This window comes from Embiotoca jacksoni, unplaced genomic scaffold (genome assembly GCF_022577435.1).
Source record: "Embiotoca jacksoni isolate LCO1_2020_lvr unplaced genomic scaffold, fEmbJac1.0.p SCAF_11, whole genome shotgun sequence".
NCBI classification, from domain to species: domain Eukaryota; kingdom Metazoa; phylum Chordata; class Actinopteri; family Embiotocidae; genus Embiotoca; species Embiotoca jacksoni.
In genome coordinates, this window is record NW_027185241.1 from 324,894 (window position 1) to 340,921 (window position 16,028).

At 42.3% G+C, this 16,028-nt stretch overlaps 1 protein-coding gene across 9 annotated transcripts in view; it reads right to left on the minus strand.

Moving 5' to 3' along the window:
* Window positions 1-14,686, minus strand: part of mef2d (myocyte enhancer factor 2d) — a 102,093-nt gene extending 87,407 nt beyond the window's left edge. For all 9 annotated transcript variants that reach the window (XM_069140693.1, XM_069140672.1, XM_069140720.1 and 6 more), the window contains exon 1: window positions 14,445-14,686. The gene's annotated coding sequence lies outside the window, so the exon portion shown is untranslated. The remainder of the gene's footprint in view (window positions 1-14,444) is intronic.
* Window positions 14,687-16,028: the final 1,342 nt, after the last annotated feature.

A 16,028-nucleotide genomic window follows, 5' to 3' on the forward strand; every position in this document is an offset into this window, starting at 1 on the left:
GAGTGTGAGAAGCCTGGGTGTAGCGTTTCAGCTCCTGGCTCTGCTGCTTGCTATTTCAGCTGTGCCGGAGTGCTGGCCAGGAGCCCCTGCTCTCACGCCATCGTAACCCCGTCAGTATGGTGGCACGGCACCGCACTTGGGCTGCGTTCACAACCGACAACTGAAAGTCTCCCAATCCCCCCCCCCTCCCCCCCTTCTCACAAAGATCACTATTTTTTTTTATTTTTTTTTTTCTCCTTCCTTCAGTGTGATTGGCAAAAAAGAAACACTGACTGAAGTCACAGTTTCCCTCCAATTCCAATCTGGACCCGCACTCGGATCTATGGCACCGATTCAGATCCTCAAGTGCCGCTCGCCCGCCTGACACTTCCTTTTGATTCTCAAAACAAAAAAGCACCGCGGTGACCGAGTTAATTTCACGTCATTTGTCTGCGATGATCATCATACGCTTTGGCATCGCGGCAGCCCGGCTGAGCCAACATTAACAAAGAGGAAACAAGACAGTAATGAGAAGAAGTGAGCCTGCTGGTAATTAGGTAGACGCCTCGTGTCAGACAGAATCTGAAGGAATGTGGGGAAGCCAAAATCTAAATCTGTTGAAATTCAAGCAGAAGAAAAGGTTCAGACGGTGAAGAGACGGTCATGACGCATGTGTAATAGAGGATTATAACGTAACAAGGAGACCTTTTTAAAGTAGGGCTACAACTGACAATTATTTTTCATTAACTCTTATTCTGTCAATAGTTTTTTTGATAAATTGATAATCTGCTGGTTTTGAAAATGTCCAAAAAAGTGCAGCCAAATAATCTCTTGTTTTGTCCTAGCCAACAGATCAAAAAATATTCTGTTTATTATCATGGAGGATGAAATAATCCAAAAATATACATCGAACGAGATTTTTTTTTTCTTTTTTTAAATCATAAAAAAATTACTTGAAAATGATTAATGTATTTTTTTTAAAAGAGCAAGCCATTAATTTTCTGTCAATAAACTAATGATCGCAGCTCTAGTTTAGTCCTTCATCACAGAAGTGTGAGTATCCTTTCCTTTCAGCATTTCTTCTGTCTCTTTCTCTGCAGCAAAACGGTTCACATTTTTGGCATTCGCTGTAACAAGACAATTCCTGGCAAAAGCAACTTAAAATACGAGTTAGCATTCAGGTTTTTGAGCCAGCAAAAGACTCGTGATTATGAAACATTTCTGCTTCTGGAGGCAGAGTGATGTGTTTTTCTGAATACTGAATGATGCATCTGAGGTAGTACACTTTTTCTAAAACAGATGCATGGCATTTTGAAGGAGAAAAAAAAAAAAAAAAAAAAAAAAAAACTTCTCTTGTACATTGCTTTTTCTCTTCCAGCTTCCTCCGGTCTCGTAGGTGTGCAGGCGCTCCTTGATCCATGTCCCTGCTTTTTCTTCTTTTTCCACTCACTTCTTCCTTTTCTTGAATCTTTTGTGAGGCTGTGTTCTCAGAGCTCTCTGGCAACAATACCAGGTAGACCTCCAGTGAACCTCCGGTGTGCTCAGTGGAGACTGCAGCTTGAGTCATTGACCAGCGAAGCCTTAATCTAAGCTGAACATAATGCTGTCGATTGCTGGCTCTTGTTGGTTCTGATTCCCAGTAATCCTCCTGGTATCTGCTGCTCTTACTGCATCTCTGGCAGTGTTCGTAACCTCCGATACCAGCTCTGCTATAACAAATGTGGAGTTTGGAGTTATGAAATGTTTCACGTACTGTGCATGTGATGCAGGGGACAACGAGGTCACCCCAACGACACCGATATAAAAACAGGGCATCGTGGTGAGCGTGGAGGCTTGAACCTTAAGTTCGGTATTCGAGCCTCGAGCTGACAAACAAGTGTTCTTCTGTACTGCCCTTGAGCACGACACTAAACCACTCTGACCTCTTGAGGTTATGGTTCCATAGCCAAGCTAAAATAACAATCAACTCTGACCTTTGTATGGATGAGGGCAAGTAAAGGTTTTCTGAATCAGATCAATAAAGTCTCCCACATTGAAAGTATCGCATGTTGTATATGTCAATCAAATGTGTATGAAGGCTGCAGTATTGATATCAGATGTACGTATTGATAAACGCAACAGAAATGCAATTCATATCAGAGACGCATACATCGGGAAGAGTCGGTTTCCGCTTGTACGTTTTAGGTCTGTTCATTTGGTTTATTACTTTTCCATTCTTTTTTTGTTTTAACTCCAAGACTATTGAGAATATCAGACACTTTTGAATAAAAGGCCGTATTGCTGAAGGTTGTCAGAAGCTGAACTAAATGGATTCAAATTGAATGTAAGTGGATTTTGAAACTACGGCCCTGTCAAGGTCAAGCCCGGCTTGGTTTTGTGCAGCGCCGCAACCTCGAGAGTGCTGCGACTCGTCGCTCAAGCTCCTGTTATTAAAGGTTAATCCCGCAAATTGTGTTGGGTTTAAGTTGCATTTAACCTACATAGGCGCCGCGCCGCGTCGCGTCTCGATCCAGGACCGCTGGCCTCCGTTCCCACCACAAACCAGATACATTGTCCATTTGGCCAGCTTTGCATCGGGTGGCCTCTTTGGTCGGTAAAGAGTATATTAAAAGAAGGAAAAATACAACTTAATCTGGATCAAGTGCCGCACGCGAAAGCGGACCGACTGCGAAAGGGAGCAGCGCTAGATCCCAAAACATGACAGACACCCGGAGATGAAATGTAATGAGAGGGACAGATTCCTGCAGATTCCAAAATCCCCGATCAAAATAAAACGTTACGTGGATTCTGTGTTTTCTTTTGCTCATCTGTTTCCACCTGGTAGTCAAAACGAGGTCAGCACAGATTTCCATTTTGGCTCCAAAACTGGTTTTTCCAGCAATTTCTTCCGAGGCGGACCGGATATATTTAGCACCTTGAACAAGGTATTTTTAGCAAAAACCAACAACTGAGGGATTTACCACTCTGGGTTTTTTTTTGTTTTTTTTTCTCATTTCTGTTTAACTTTTACATAACAGGTCTTCATAGAATGATTCTAAGTAACACAGAGAACAGACCATGTGAACTCACTAATCTATTGATATTATTACACATGCAAGTCATCACTGAAAAGCAGACCAGTGTATTTTTTTTCAGGGCTGGTGAGCAGGTGGACCTTCGGCATCGAGCCGAATCCCGCGACCTTTCAGATTACGAGACGGTGTCTTTAAAGTCCAGGCCACCCTGCTGCCCTACTTCCCCAGAATCCATCATCCGGGAAGAGGAATTCTCTGCTGCTATCCGTGTGTGTGTGGGAGATGAAGGGAAAGTGTGGTGAACCACAGGAGGGCTGATTATAAGTCAGGTTGAGGTGACAGTCAACGGAGAGAGAGAGAGCGAATTTAGGCAAACAGGGATTTGGTACTTTCTCTTTAAGTTCAGAGCCGGCGTGCGACACTCGCCTTGAAAGCCGAGACCGGCAGCCGGCGCTCGTCCGGAGAGCCACGACATATCAGGTTGTTTTCATACCAACATAACATCCTAATGTTTCGCATCATATTTCGCTGATCGGACCGAATAAATAAGGACAGAGAGACAGTTTACGAAACGTTCTACTGACTCTCTCCACTTCGATGGGCAACGGTCACAGGAACTTAGGAGACCCAACCGATTCAAACGTCTGCGTTTTTACAAAATCAGGCAAACCAGATTGATAATGTATTAATTCAACTTCATAATTCAATCATAGGAAGAGCTCAAACTCAAGAATCGAAATACAACGTCACCACAAATGCTTGGCTGTCCTCATCCAAAGCTTAACACATTTGTAAGGGAGGTGGGAGTCGCATCTCAGCAGTGTTTTGGTGCCGAGTGCAAAGCTTCTAGAGCGGACTATCAAAAACTATCTTCTACCAAAAGCCTGATTTCCTGATCCTTTTTATTGATTCTATGAATTAATCATAATTTTGCCAGTTTTGTTATAATTAAATCAGGGCTAGGCAAAACATTCCATCGTAACCTTTTAGAATATTGTAATTCCAATGGTGTGAGAGACCACTAGACTTCTGCCCCTCCTCTTGGCTTCGTCTTCAGGTCTTTGGAAATCTAGCCAGCGATGGAGACTTTAGTTTACCGGTCGCGGGTCATTTTGGAGAGAGGGCGTTCCTATAGGCTGGAGAAAAAGTTGCCATTCCAGCATTGGCACCGGCTGCCATAAACTGCAAAGCAACCCAAGGAAGGAAGACAAGAGTTATCAGGTCTAAAAAGAGAGCGTGACTAAACGCATATCATATCAGCTCTGTTTTAGAGAAAATAACATGGCGATTGAAGTTTGAGTATACGGCCGTGCTCACCTGGTGGGAGTGGCTTAGCACAGAAAGGGGAGGAGTTAGAGCTGCAGGTGGAAGTTCATGGCCAATTTTGTTAAAACAATATCTAATCTCAAAAATACAGCTTTTATTAAATAAGAAAAGGGGGTTTTGTCCATCTCACTACTATGACGCCGGCTTGATAAGTTGTTGAATCACGAGTGTCAAAAAATATTATCTCAACAACCAGGCTGCCTGCATGTGAAGGAATCGGAAGACATGTCGCGGCGGGTGTCGGGGCTTCCGTTTCATTCATAGGTACTTCTTGGACTTTCCTGATTCCCTGAAAAAAGTTTCAGTTTTCCTGGATACGTTCTTCTGATCGCAAACGACTACTACTTCCGTTACCTACGGCACAAAGTGACCGAGGGGCTGCTCATGTTAAGTTAAGCCACCACCCGGATGACATATCTGGCTTTTAAATTTCAGGTGAGTTTTGGAAAAACAAGAGCACACCAGGTCTTTTAGAAGGAAATTGCATCTATGTGTGATTGACGATGACAGTTTTGCATTCGAAATTAGAACTTTAAAAGTTTCATTCCAACGGGGGAAAATGGTCGCCGCTGAGTAGATGAGAAGAAGAAGAAGAAAAAAAAAAAGCCTGCTGACATGAAAGTGAAGCACATTTTAGGATTCTTTTAAATCTGAGTCATCTTAAAAGTCCCGCTTATAAAATAGGGATGTATTTGAAGATTGAATCATCTGTGTTTGTTAAATATTGAATGCCCATTTTAACATGGCGAAAGTGCTCCAAATGGCTACATGCGGACGTGTTTGACATTTCATTGACCCCCTCAGACAGTGATACAACAGCATCTAAGAATTCAGTCAAAGAAAGATAAATTGCAGTATGTTGCAGCACCGAAAACCCAAGGAGGCTTCGCTAATGATCATCTCAAATAATTAGGATTTAAGTGGCTTTAATAATATCAAATGGTGGTTCCTGCTATCACAACGTAAACACACCAGAGGCCGTCTGATGATTCCCTTTCCGACGCCGGCTGGGTTATTTAAATAAACCAACAGTAACACTCTCAGGAGAGGGACAATACTCTTGAACACATCCCTCCTTACAGATAAATGTGATCTGTTTGCACAAAAGGCTTTTAAAATTTTATAATTAATTTGCTCAAAAGCTCTCGGCGAAGACGGATATGATGAAAAACTGAATTTCAAGTGGTAATTTGCGAGACTGCTTTTTAATTTTTTTTTGTCTCGGTCCTTGTTGCACTCACTGTTGTGTTGTTCTGCACTTCCAGAGATCACCTGTCAGTCAAAAAGTGTGGGTGGGAATGAAGTCTCCTCCTTGTTGGATTTTCTTTTGATGAAGCTGCGGTTCCTGTAATTGGTGCACTTTCGCTTTGCCTCTTCAACCACAGAGTCTATGCTACCTGCAGATCTTTTTTCTGTTCGTGTCAGACAAACCAGGAAGATAAAACACATCACTTCTTTGCAGAGAAGTTTTCCGAAGTGAAAAAAACACACAAAAAAAAAAAAAAAAAAAACATCTGCAGGCTGAATGTTTTGAACCGCACAGAAGAACAGACGTGATGACAAAATTAATATTACAAAAAAACCTACTGATGTTGAAATCAACATACTCACAAGAAGATTTTTTAAAAAATAGTTCAAATATCTAATTCATAATATATTCATCTCATTAAAAAGCAGTAGCTACAATTAAAAAATTAAAAAAAAAAAACACGATTTTAGATCACAAGTGTTATTTAAGGATTGTGGTGCTTTCAGTGTCATCTCTGTCTGGTTCTAACAAACCCTAATGAATAATATTATTGAACTTTGTCCAGCTGAATGGTGACTGATGCTGGAACAATTACATAATGAATATAATTTGTCATTAAAAACACTGGCCTGTCACACTTATTAAATAGTCTTCTGATCACAATTATTAGAGCTCACCGCCGTTATTTTGCATAACTGTGAGGATAGTTTCCATTCAACAGAAATATTTCCATGTCATTTTCCGGGTTTGACTGGCGCTCTTTTAATGACATCATCTCGTTGCGACCCCTTTCTCCTGCTGTAGCTTATAGCTCATCGTACATTGTTTATTTTGGTTAATGGTGCCTGTCATTGTCAATAATTTCTTTGTATATTTCAGTATTTGGGTTTGTAGATATAAGTTATTCATGTCATATCTGCCCTGTGCATTTTTTGTTTACAAAGCCTAAATAACAAACAGAAATGGATTTTATTTTTTTATTCCTAAGTTCAACGCCAATGAATGGCTTTACTTTTTCATAAGGTGTATTATTAAACTATGACTAGGATTTTACTATAATAGTGGCATAAAGTGAATATATCTGGTTCCAGATCTGCAGTTTTTTCCTCTATTCTATGTAATTTTTTATGAAATATTTCAGATTTTGGAGGGTACCTTAAACAAAGACATTTGAAGACATAACATCGGCTACTGCGATGGCCATTTTCTGCAGTTTTACCGACCGAATACTCAGTTGCTCCTCATGAGAATTGTGCGATAAGTTTCACTATTGCGCGGCATCACAACAAAACAGAGGTTTATTTCCAAGAAAATCTCACAGATCACACTAATTTGTTCGTTTCTCTGATAAGTCTAACACCAGTGCGAGGAATAACATAACACCTGTAAAATAAAAATAAAAAAAAACGTGGATAACACCTGTAAAGGTTCCACATTAGCTGAAAATTTGATTCGCCGGATCTTCGCACAAATCACCCAACGAGCCTGCCGACTGTCCAGCAGCAGCTGAGGAGATCACCCAGACTGCAGGCTGCCCAACACAAACACAGCTAAACTAACAACAAACCGCCATCAAGCTGTTTGAAGCAGACTCCATCCTGCACCACCACAATCAACACTGCACTCCATGCCTCAGAAGAAAAAAAAAAAAAAAAAAAAAAAAAAAAAATCACTCCACTCATCAAGCTGCCACTTCACAGAAAACACACACACTTCAGCTTTTCCTCAGGGTGGGGCCCGCATCAACTCCCTGCCCTCCGGACAGAAGCCCCCCCCCCCTCGGCCCCTTCTTCTTCCCTCCTCTCTATCTGCTCATTACCTTAATTGATGTTTAACCCGTAGATCAGCAGCTGATGATGGCTCAATTAAGAGCTTGCTGGAGGACAGGGATTAGTCCTGTGTAAGTAAGGCAGTTTGTTGCCTTGCGGCCACAGCTTCTCTTCTTCTTAAAAGACATTTGGTCGATACAGTGACACCAAATATGAAAACATATCCGACACACTCTCCGTAGTTCAAGGTGCCATCTTCCGATCAAGTGCTTTTTCATTTTAAGAGACAAAAACTCCTTTTACCATCACAGACGACTACAAATGTTTTCACATTTTAGAAACTTGAATTTGAGAATTTGGGATCTTTTTTTGCTTAAACATGACGTTGTTAATCAGAATTCGCTTGCCTAATCCTTTCATCTACAAGCCATTTCGAGTCTGAACAAATTTCACTATGATGCAAATATAAGACTTGGTAAGAATATCGGGGGTTTTTTATTCATTGCTTTGCAGAATTTTTAATTTTTTTTCTTTTAATACTTATATTTTTTAATCCCGAGACAGGCTGAATCTTAACATTATACGGACCAATCTCTACATATTCAGTGGTTGTTTTGACCTCTGAAGCGCTATGATTTGGTGTTTTTAGGAAGGAGAGATTGATGATGTTCAAAACTCTGTAAGACCAAATGACTTCACTGAGACCTGCGATAATATGAGCTTCCAAGATATGTGATACACCAAGAGGGAACATCCCCAAACCCAAAGGGTGCTTCATCAGAGCGATGTATCAGTTTACTGGCATGCCGCGTTGGATATAGTCATGTATTACAGCAGGGTGATATGCTTTGAACGCCGAGCACATGAAAAATGGACCGAAAGCTAATCATACCCTGGACAGATGCTCAGATTTTTTTTTTTTTTCCTTCAAGTGTTCCCAGCTGGTGGGAAAATAAAAGCTGGTAAATTACAGTGGAGCGCAGAGCAGAGCAGTTTCATACTTTGCCAGAAATCCCAGAATCAGATGTATGTTCGACCCTCCCCGGTTTCTCACACAGCCAGCAGTTCCAACCAGGGACAACACTTTATTAAAAGTGTTGTCCAACTTAAATGGTGTTAACAATGCTTCTTTTATCTGGTGGAACACTAAGTTTCTTTCTAATAATCAGCAACATTTGCTCCAATTAAGACACTGCGTTGTAGCTAAAAATAATTATATTAATTCATTACTATTATTTATTCTTTTGAGGTTGCCTTGTTGATTAATTTACTGAAGGGTCTCTAAAATGTCTACTGCATGTACTCAGAGCACCTGTTGTTATTTGAAAAAAATTAAAAAAAATAAAAGGATATTATATAATAAGAAATACAGAAAAGCTGCAAAACACTGAAGCAACAAATGGTTACTATCTTTTATCTGATAAATGTCTATTTGTCGAGCTTTCTTAACCTTGGAAATAGGAGTTTGACAAAAAGTCCCTTGTCCAGGGCTTTTAGCCACATGTTGTGGTCTTCATCAGCAGTCAGTTTGCTCAGCCTCCAGGAAAACGGATTTATTTTGTTGAGCCATCAATCAAGTGCTAATTGTTGTCAATTAATTTTCCGTCGCCGTATTAATAGAACAGTTGGCTAATTGTTTCGGCACTACTGAAATCCAAACAAGCTATATAAACACGTTTGATCTTTTGCTGTCAGTTCATATTAACAACTGATTAATCAACAGCGGCAGCAGTAGCCGCTAACAGTATGTTGACACTGAATGTTAAATGCACCCACGTTCCCAGTTAAACTGTTTTACTACATTTTTGCTGTCGAACGTGAGCGACGGCGAACCGAAAGTCACGTCAGTCCGTTCGACGAGCCTCTCTTTGCTTTGTAAATGAAACTGAAAAAAAAAAAAAAAATCCAAAAATGAATCAAATCCAAAACCGTGGCACGCTGAACTTTTCCACTCCGGCTCAGGCCAAAGAAAACAAACAGTAGGTGCGATCAGCAGCACCAGGAGAGGCAAATCTCGCCCGGTCTGGTTCCTCCACCCTGCGTGGTGCTTCTCCGGCTGCAAGCACACGAGAGAGGCCATTTTGAAATCACAGTAGGGGGAGAGTGGTTTGTTGAGGTGAGGCTCACTGCTGCTACTTCGCACATTAAGTGGCTCATGGTCTCCTCTTTGTACAAAAACACCTTTGGCTTTAAGTTCCATTAACAGAGAGGGAGTGAGGACATTTCTTTCCTCTTTCAGTGTGCCGGGGTAAAGCGTTGCCCGGCAAAGATTGAATCATAGCCATAATAGCAGAAGGCAGAGGCCTGCTGTGCGGCTGAGTTCTTCCTGTTCTCCTCGCTCAGCGTGGGAAGAGCCGTGGACAAAATCTGCCCTGGAATCGGCACACAAAGGAGGCCGTGAAAGCAACACGACCAGAGCAGGTAGTAATTGCTCCTTTCTGCCGAAATGCTCTGTCCGTTTTGAAAAGGAGCACGGCTCGCGGTGCGAGGCTTTCAGTTTGACAGCGGTAAAAAGGGCCACGCTTGTCTGACCCGGCTCACGAGAAAGGTTTCTCTGCCGTCGTGGGACGGGAGCACGGGTCAGCTTGCAGGCGGACACGCGGGAAAACGCTGACGCCGTTCGACTGTACGAGGCTGGGGCTGAGTTGAAAAGGTAAACAGACAAATCAATGAGGTGGCAGGTGACTCGTCCTCCACAACACGGCGGCAGCAGCAGCTCGCCTCTATTCGACGCCGACCGGCTCCTCTTCCGTCCAGTTTTCTCGGGAGTTGAAATGTGAAACGAGCTTTTTTTTTTGTTGTTGTTTTTGTTTTTTTTGAAGTTCCGCAGCATGCTGATGTAATTTTCTGCTCTCGCTAGCTAATGTGGCCTCGGCTTCAGCGATGATTAAAGCCCATCAATACTCGGTCTGGCCAGCAAACAAATTGATTAATGAAAATTAGACCTCAGTTAGTGGACGGCAAAGTCCTGGGTTTCACTGTGAAAGTCTGGAGGGTCTTGACTAATGGAGAGCTCTGGCAATTCTGTCAGGGAATGAATATACCGCTGCTCACTTGCTCTTTAGATTCATTCAATATACCAACGCCAGTAGGTGGCATTTAATAGCATTCCATCATATCTAGGCCTCCAACTAACGATTACTTCTGTTTACAATCAATCTGTTGATCATTCTAATTCTACTCATTTCTTCCTTCTTTAATCCGTTTCCAAGAGCTTTTGTCCCATAATTCATACATATCTTGAAGCTAAAACAACAAGACTCAAAAGATCACCATTTAAAGAACTTAGTTGACGAGGAATCCTTAAAAGTGCCCAGAAAAGAATAGAAATTTGAACATCTGAAATATGGGCAAACCATCTGCTGAGGAAGATCATCTGCTACGATGAAAAGCTCCGGGGCAGCTTCTGATTTTTACCGAGATTGCTGTTTACAAGGTCAACAATGACCTGCATTAACTTCTCGACTGAGATTTATTAGTAATTGGTCTCATAAATAAAGATTTTTTTTTTTTACCAATGAAAAAAACACTCCCTGACAGAACCTAAACCCACCAACGTAACAATAAAAAAAAAAAAAAAATCTAAATCAGTGAGTGATATATGACTCACTTACAGCTGAAAAAGGTAAACACACAAATCAAAGTCGACTCAGTGAAAATGAATGAGCTACCAGGTTGATCAAGCAAAACTGTCAAACATTTGCTTGTTCCAGCCTTTCCTATGACAGGGTTGGCAGCTTTTCAGTGTCGTATAGAAGGGTAAATTTAGAAGATAAAATCTTAATATGGGTTTTCAACTGCTAGACAGACAAAAAAAAAAAAAAAAAAAGGTATTCAATGACATCACACTGAGCTATGTTTGGCATAATTCACAATTTTCTGATGTTTAGACAAAAAAAAAAAAAAAAAAAAGAGAGATCAATTGACTGAACGGGAAAAACAATAGACCGGTGAATCACTAATGCGGCATCATAAACACTGGCGCTATTACAGATGTGACACATCCAAGAAAACCCACTGAGACCTCAAACAGAACTTTTATAAGCCGCTACACATACATGACCACACGTGCAGTTCAGCGTTTAGACTCTGACAGACGCTGACGATATCTGTAATGTCTGGAGAGCGCGACGGCTGACTGCCTGTGTTTGCAATTCAGCAGGAAGCTGCACCAGGAGAGAATGATTGTACTTCCTCAAATTAGCAGAAGCGAGGATGGAGGGAGGGGTGAGCGGGTGGTTTTTTTTTTTTGTTGTTTTTTTTTTCCCCCCACAGTGTTTTGACTGTAGCCAACAGAGCACGCGATGGACCACATGGCTGAGCTTCGGCAAAAGGAAAACCAATATCCAATCCCGTCTCTTCGGAACAACTCTGGCCGTGAATTCGGATAGTTGTTCAGCGAAATTAATTTCAAGATGACTTTCACGAGGAAAAACTGTCTCCTTAAGTTTTGTCCTGGCGTGGAGCTTTAGTCTGTCCATAAGAACGCGGCGCGCAGCTTCGCCTGCAGTCACGGTTCTCAGGGACACAAAAGCCCATTACTAGAGCTGAGCCTATAAGTTATCTGGAGCTTAAGCCCCTTTTTCACTGAACGAGTCCAGTTACAATATTTTGTTCAATTTATGGATTGTGTTCCTGTGCGAGTACATGAGTGAAGTGGGAGAGTCCTCCGGAGATTTACGGACTCTGCTGCATGAACGTAATGCAAAGAGAGGTATCACGTTGCACACCTAAGTGCGCCATCAGCGTTTTCTGCCATCCCTCCCTTTCTGCACAAAGAATACAACCGTGGAATCTGAATGAGATGACGACGACGGTCATACGAGGTCTTTAATAACGCCAGGATTTAGGTCACAATGGAGGAGAGTCAGCGTGGTCACATCTTAAAAGTCTCACATGGAAAAACAAGATAAGATAAGTGCGATTGGATGATGTGCGTGTGAGCAGGAGGGGTCAGTGTTCTCGCGAGCTTTGACATCAGAGCGTTTTTTTGTTTTTTTTTCGTTTGTCAGCCGAACCCTGGACGGTGCTCATACCTCAGAACAAAGGGAGGGGGGGGGGGGGGGGGGGGGGGTTAATGATATAAACCTTGATTTTTCTGTTTCCCCCCCCAAGTATTATTTTTTTTGGGCCATTTGAGCCCTTTCTGAGAAAGGAGGGAAATAACGTGCAACAACAGAGGGCCCAAACTGTGGACGGTTCTACCTGCAGGTCTTCTTCTGTTTGGTCGGATTTGAACTGTAAAAAGCTGCACAGGGGAAACTTGAAAACGCTTCAAACACCAGCAAAACTTTCAAACACGTACCAGCTTTAAGATGTTGAGCTTTAGACCAAAAGGTAAAGCAGGGGGATGACGGAAAGATCTGACGTTGGCAAGGCCTGTTTTCTGGACGAAGTTCTGACTCCGTCCTGGAAACCGATTTCACTTGAGAGCCCTAATTCTTCGCTTCCTGTGGTGCGACCTCACTTTTTGATTCAGGTAAAACAGGTTTATCTGAACATAATCTTTATCAGTAATTCTTCAGTGAATATGAAAGATTATTTTTTCGGATTTGTGGCTCTGATCTGATGCCACTTGAAATGAGGAATTCAGTTGCAAATGTGCAGGACATGTTTTTAAGTTTGGTTACATGTCGTGGATTAAAATCGGACAAGTATTTCCGGTTTAACGTCCATCGCATCAGTCGGTTCACCCGTGCACCTGTCTTATCGGGACAAACATTCATCTTATCCTGAGCTTCTAAAGACTCACAAAGAACAGCTAATCTGCTCTCCTCTGACTGGTGGGACGCTCACCAGCACTGCTCAGCACCCTTATCTGGACTGTCTCCCGTGGGATCCTGTGACACCTTTTTGGCAACCTGGACTTTACCTGCAGGCGTTGTTGAGACACTCATCTGCCCGTGTCGCAGCTCATCCCTCTACTGCACTAGATAATGATGTAATAGATAACAGTTCCTGCACTGCCTCCTGACATGCGAGACTTCTCTCTAGAGACACATTCTCATTGTCTTCCTGCCCTCTAATCCCAGTCACCTGCCTCTCCGAGATGCTGCCAAACCGATGCTGGAGGTGGGGGAGGGGGGGGGGGGGGGGACCTCAGCAGAAAGGGGCATTTCTTATCCCGAAGAAAACTCAAAGCCGAGTTGACAGGAGCTTTATTTGGGTTTATTGATGCCATCATTACAGGCTGCTTCCACGAGCAAAATGGTTTCCGGGTTTGAGGAGGAAATTAGAAGTTTGATGGCACTCTCTCCCGGGAGAGAAGCAATTACGCACAGCAATGAGGGCACAATTGTCGGAAATGGGCTCATGAAAGAGACATAAAATAATTCAACAGACACAATAGCTTAGAGGATATGAAGAAAAGCATCCAATGTGGTTCTGATAAAGAAACACAATTTCACCAATGACTACAGTTTTCCTGAGGCAAAAAAGCTGTGGTCTTCTCTCTTCTTCTTTTTTTTTTTTCTTTTTTTTTTTTTTTTTTTATCTGCCCACTTTCTCTGCACCGCAAACCCGTCATTTACCGCGTAAACGAAATTGATGGTGCGATAAAAGTTGCCAATAAACTAAATGTGCTTTTCTTTTTTTTTTTTCCCTCTGAGATGAAATCCATTTGCAGAAATGAAGAGAAATCACGTCAAAACCCGGCTGACACTTGTCGTAAATCGTTTCTGACAGCTCCTAATGGGAGCGTTATTACTGTTGCGCACAACCCTCAAAACCCTCAAACCCCACCGGCTTGCGCGAGATGTTATTTATTGAAGGCGCGAGCTCGGACCGTAACGCTGATGTTTTAACTTAGCAAACTACGTAAAGCGCCCGGTCTTCTTGATACGAAACACGAACCGGGACTTGGGAGGATTTACGGCGGGCGCCGTGCACAACCTCCTCGGGAGTTTAACGCCGAACCACAACACGGTTGCCACTTATCAACTCCTGAGACCGAACGTGCGAAATAGCTCAAGAACAACACGGCGTGCGGACAACGCAGTTTGACAGAACTGCCCCCAAAAACACAGGAAGAGGCAGAAAGAGAAAAAAAAAAAAAAAAATGTGGCAAACGGTGAAATGCGGACACAAGCTGCTTGAAGAGTGACTTACCCGAGCAGTGGATCCACATCTGTTTGATGAGACGGGAGGTTCAATCGTCACACTTTGTTGCGTTCAAAACGCAGATACAGACGGTTTTCACGAAGGCGAACTGTAACTCTCCGCCGAGCGCGGTGGGCTACCAATTAAAGTAATTCTTCCTACTTGATGTACAATGTAACTATTTAGTTATGGCAAATGGTGCCTAATCTATCCTGAGTGGCATTGCTTCGAGATTGACAGGAGCACGACCAATGGACTCCCGCCGTACGCGGTGCTTCGACCAATCAAATTGTCAGCGCGGAGTTGGAGGACGGCGAGCTGCGAAGTAGGAAGGGCTGATGGCGACATCATGTGTTAAGAGTTTATATCCCTCCGCTTGTCATGTTTTGAGAGCAGCGACTCCGCTTTCGATGCAAATCTATTCAGCACGGTTGCTGTATAATTTTTTTTTTTTTTTTTTTTTTTTTTTTTCGAGCCCAATCTCCTAATAAGAGCACTTCGCTCAATCATTTCCGGGTAAAATATATATATATAAATACACGTCCCACATTTTAAATGACTAAATGTCATCTTCTTGACTTACAGCGAACATATAGAAGTTGTACATTTGCCCTGCACAGTAGATGAGGACACAACAGTGTCTCAGTTTGGTATCTCTGGCCAGTAATTAGCCCCAACTACTGGGCTACGTCGTTCTTCGTTTTTTTGTTTCCAGATGCTTCGTGTTTTTAAATAAGTAATACAGCGTAAATATTTAATAGGCCGAGTGGTCATAGTTGTACTTTCACTGGATGTCAAGGGAGTCGGGATGTGCGAGTATCCGCCGCCCTACTTTATCTTGTATCTGTGTATGGCGGAGGAACACGATGTTTACAGTCGAGAGGTGTGGAGGGGTGGAGATAGTGACGTTACAAGTGACATATACAGTCAGTGTGCCGCGCGCGGCAGAACCGCCGAGTAGCAACACCTGGCCGAAAAATTACTTTGGCACGAGCTCGAGTTTTTGAGAATCCCGTGCGTAGCCGACGCGCCGTCGTACTATTTTAAACCGTTTTACTATTTCCAGTTTCCACGGCGTGTGCGTTGGACGACGTCACGTTACGTCAGTGCGAAGCAAACGTTTCGGCTGGGAAGATTTAAAGTAATAAGGCTCGTGCACGAGATGACTTAACAGATCAAATTCCAAAAATAGGTGGAGAAGTTCAGAGAGTTGAGCGCAGACGGAGTTAGTCAGAAGTGATTTAACAGGTCACAGGTTTCTTTATTTTAGCACCTCTCTCGAGCAATGAACAAACAATTAAACAGTTTGGCTGTTCGTGAAGAGATAATATCAAGGAAAATATTGATTTATTTTTTTTTTTTGATTTTTTTTTTTTTTTTTTGATTTTTTTTTTTTTTTTTTTTGTATGAACAAGAACAGAAAGTAAAAATAAAAGTTAAAGGAAGTAATAGTACCTAATGAAAATTCTAATGTTCAGGTTTGTTAAACCTATTTCAGAGAGGTGTTGATTCAACTTCTTGGACAGTTTATGCTGTTGAATTGTTTTGCGTAATGACAGGTATTTCTGTTATATTGTCCACCCCAACAAAAAT